Source organism: Anneissia japonica, unplaced genomic scaffold (assembly GCF_011630105.1).
Source record: "Anneissia japonica isolate Jap-2015-1 unplaced genomic scaffold, ASM1163010v1 scaffold44498_len8410_cov123, whole genome shotgun sequence".
Classification (NCBI taxonomy): Eukaryota; Metazoa; Echinodermata; class Crinoidea; order Comatulida; family Comatulidae; genus Anneissia; species Anneissia japonica.
The window spans coordinates 1-4,436 of record NW_022755874.1 but is presented as its reverse complement, the minus strand read 5'-3'; the positions used below and the strand labels follow the sequence as shown (position 1 = coordinate 4,436).

Genomic DNA, 4,436 nt, shown 5'->3' with positions numbered 1-4,436 from the left:
ATAAGAGACAGCTACTGTACATGGCTTACGACCTAAAACTAAAAGATGGCCATGCTTTTCAAGCTAAGAAAAACATGAGTGACAGAATCAACCTTGATTGCATTTAATAATTGACATAGTGGATGAGGTTGTAAGTACTGATAGACGGGGTGAGAGGAGGAGTGCAAAATTTGGTGGCCACTTTGAAAAACCATGAGTGACAGATGCGCAACACAAAAAAGATTTAACAGACTTGGAAGATTATAGGGAAGAAATTCTGCCTGAATTAATTGAGGGTTGGGGGGGGGGGCGCTTACCTGAAACAGAGCAAATCAAAGTGGCCAAATTAGATAAATCATGGAGGTATAAAAAAGAAGGAGATATAACCAACTTAATTGGATTTGCTAAGCTAAGACCTAATGACCTTTCTCCAACGCTGATTGGCTTACCACTAAAAGGTTCAAAAAGCCCGCTATCTTGTTACCGCAGCGGGACGTCCGCTTTCATCCATATCATCGCAGCCGCTTGTTTCGTAAATTTCTAGTCTTATTGCAAGGCCGCTTAGCAACGCAGTCGCCTGAACATGTATTTTTAACTATTTTTAGTGTATTACATCCTCTAGAGGGCTTCTAGAGTTCAAAGGTTCGTTTCAATCGGAAGATATTTTATTTTGGAAGCGATCGTGAAAACTTCGAAGAAAATCGAGCAATTTTTAGTCAATTAACCCAAAGTTCAGGTATTAATGGATGTTATGATATATCTCAGCTTCCTGAAAAGCTCGGAAGATGATTCTTTTTTTAAATTATTGTTTAATAATCCACCTTTCAACATGTAATTATCACGATGTTGTACACACGTGTACATTTTATATACAAGCATAGCAACCTCGGCGGGTTTTGGCTGTGCGACCGACCCGACTTGATTACAGTGTAGAGTGTTACGTAACGAAGTCTAGGCCTGGAGTAATTTAATCATGACTGATGGGCCTAGGCAGAATATGTTAGGCCTAACCATGCCCTAAATAAATATAAAGATTCATATTCTAAACTGTCTACATATTCTTTTATTACTATACATGCATATAATATTTAATATTATTTATAGTATAGTAGTATAGTAGTATAGTATAGTAGCAAATGGGTATGATGTTTTATCATTATAAGAATACAGTAATTATTCAAATTTAAGGTGTGCAATTTTGAAATAAAGGTACAGTACTGATATATTTAATTTCTTTGCTGTGATATTTATTGCAACTTAACATAACAAAAGTAATACACAACTATTTCAAAAAATTTATACATTTACAGTATTTACATCTTTCACAACGGTGAACACGAATGAGGTACAACCTCAACTGTCTTGTTTTTTTATTACATAATACCATGGAGATACCCCCATGATAATACAGTACTACAGTTAATTTGAGAGCTGCTTTCTTAATGGTTTTTCACCCTTTTCTCCAATAGATGCATCTCGTTTCTTCCTATCCATTATGTACACATCTACAAATGCTCTGCATCTTATGTCTATATAGCAAGCAATAACTTTACTAAACAAAGTTGAGACAATTGATTCATTGGCTGTCTCGCCGATCAGCCGCTCCCACGCTAGTTTAATAGCTTGTGTGTTCAGCCTTTCACTTAGTTTTTGTTTTAAATTTACATTGCGAAGACTTTTGATTTGAGAAATTGCAAGAATTGCCTCGAGACGTTGAAAAAATAAAAATACCTTATTGTTCACCCTAAAAAGGCCCCAGACCTAAAAATATGTTCGATTTTTCATTGAGGTGAAAAGCATGAAAGTTCCTGCATACATTGTCCAGGCCTTCAGATGCGGTCTTCTTTTTTTCAGCTTCGCTTGTAACTTCCCACAGGCTGGTCATCAATGTGCTGGCAGTAGCTTCAAATACTGATTTCGATGCCTGCAACTCCATCACTGCACTGTTTATTTGCTTTGCCATATCTGGGTTGAGCTGCAGCATAGGGCTTTCAGTAACCTTTTTAAATGCCAACACTAGTATCTCAGGTGCATCGGAAACAGCATAAGTTTTGACATTAAAGATGAAATGCATTTGTTAATAATTGATTGATAAGGTGCAAATAAACTTGTATATTATGTACTATGTTGCCAGAAATCCAATCAGAAAGTTTTGACATTAAAGATGAAATGCATTTGTTAATAATTGATTGATAAGGTGCAAATAAACTTGTATATTATGTACTATGTTGCCAGAAATCCAATCAGAAAGTTTTGACATTAAAGATGAAATGCATTTGTTAATAATTGATTGATAAGGTGCAAATAAACTTGTATATTATGTGCTATGTTGCCAGAAATCCAATCAGAAAGTTTTGACATTAAAGATGAAATGCATTTGTTAATAATTCATTTATAAGGTGCAATAAAGTTCACCAAGTGCCATTGCATTACATTGTTTTATCATTATAAGAATACAGTAATTATTCAAATTTAAGGTGTGCAATTTTGAAATAAAGGTACAGTACTGATATATTTAATTTCTTTGCTGTGATATTTATTGCAACTTAACATAACAAAAGTAATACACAACTATTTCAAAAAATTTATACATTTACAGTATTTACATCTTTCACAACGGTGAACACGAATGAGGTACAACCTCAACTGTCTTGTTTTTTTATTACATAATACCATGGAGATACCCCCATGATAATACAGTACTACAGTTAATTTGAGAGCTGCTTTCCTAATGGTTTTTCACCCTTTTTTCCAATAGATGCATCTCGTTTCTTCCTATCCATTATGTACACATCTACAAATGCTCTGCATCTTATGTCTATATAGCAAGCAATAACTTTACTAAACAAAGTTGAGACAATTGATTCATTGGCTGTCTCGCCGATCAGCCGCTCCCACGCTAGTTTAATAGCTCGTGTGTTCAGCCTTTCACTTAGTTTTTGTTTTAAATTTACATTACGAAGACTTTTGATTTGAGAAATTGCAAGAATTGGCTTTGCTTCCTCCTCGAGACGTCAAAAAAATAAAAATACCTTATTGTTCACCCTAAAAAGGCCCCAGACCTAAAAATATGTTCGATTTTTCATTGAGGTGAAAAACATGAAAGTTCCTGCATACATTGTCCAGGCCTTCAGATGCGGTCTTCTTTTTTTCAGCTTCGCTTGTAACTTCCCACAGGCTGGTCATCAATGTGCTGGCAGTAGCTTCAAATACTGATTTCGATGCCTGCAACTCCATCACTGCACTATTTATTTGCTTTGCCATATCTGGGTTGAGCTGCAGCATAGGGCTTTCAGTAAAATAAAAAAAAAAAAATCAAATGCATTAATACACTAAAAATTAAAATAAATATACTTTTTGGGAGATTTTTTATTATAAAAAAAAAAACCCTTCCAAAAAGTATAACAAACATTAAAGTATAAAATAGTTGATATAAACTAATGAGAAGTAGGGTTCGCGCCGTAAGTAAAACCCGAAAAAAGGTATGAGGTAGGCTAGACCTACTAGGCCTAGGCCAAGAAATTAATTTTCGAGATTTTTGCTGGCGATCGCGGCCGAACTAGTTAATTAGTCTCGCACTGACATGAATAAATAAATGCGTAATATATAATTAGGACCTACACACTTACTTGTTTTAGATCCAGTGGATTTACTACCCGACTTTGTAGGTGTAGGTTCAGCAGTAGCACTGACGACAGGAGAGCAGTTTCCACACATCCAACCCGTTTTGCTTGTAGACGGGCCTAGGCCTACGCATTCCGTGTGGAACCACCCGACCGAGCATTGTTTGCCATTATACAGGCAATCATTTCTTCTGTGGAAGGACAATTGCAAATACACAGACACACATCTCCTCCTCCCTCTGATTCTATTTCCTCAGCCATTATGAGATCTATTTCGTCAATTTCGGCTTCAAATTCTTCGAGAGTAAACGCCTCCATAGTAATGTATACCGCGAATGAGAAATTACACAGTGTATATATCTAGCCAAATCTAGCGCGCTCGAGTACGACTAAGATCGACCCAAGATGACCCAAGCTAACTGTTACGTAATAAACTTTGACCTCGCAAGGAGTTTCAGGGCTAATTCTGTTTGCGATACCAGAAATAATCACTTTCTTAACGAGATAAACATAGGGCGGCTCCCTTGATAGATCAAAGGGATTACTTTGGTTATATCTCCTTCTTTTTTATACCTCCATGGATAAATTATTGTTGTGGCCTTCATATTCTTGTTGGCCTTGCGCATCAGGCAGATGCGAGTTTGTATGTGTGGGAAAGACTTGTGCTGGGTGGTGAGAAGAGGGGTACAGAGAGACTGGCAGCGTCGAATGTGAAGAGTGGTGAGAGTGGCGCTCTGCGCCTGATCTGCACTGTATGTAAGAGTGCAAAGGAGAGCGCGTGAGAAGAGTGGTAAGCCGGTGCAGTTTAGAGCGTTTTTTGCGAGTGAAAGAGGT

General features: G+C 36.8%; 1 long non-coding RNA gene across 1 annotated transcript; it reads right to left on the bottom strand.

The window, feature by feature from the left end:
- Nucleotides 1-2,493: 2,493 nt before the first annotated feature.
- Nucleotides 2,494-4,083, bottom strand: LOC117123755. The gene is made up of 2 exons (XR_004447886.1): nucleotides 3,609-4,083; nucleotides 2,494-3,268 (listed from the first exon to the last, which is right to left on the bottom strand). It is a non-coding gene; the product is annotated as an uncharacterized LOC117123755 (long non-coding RNA).
- Between the last annotated feature and the right edge of the window lie 353 nt (nucleotides 4,084-4,436).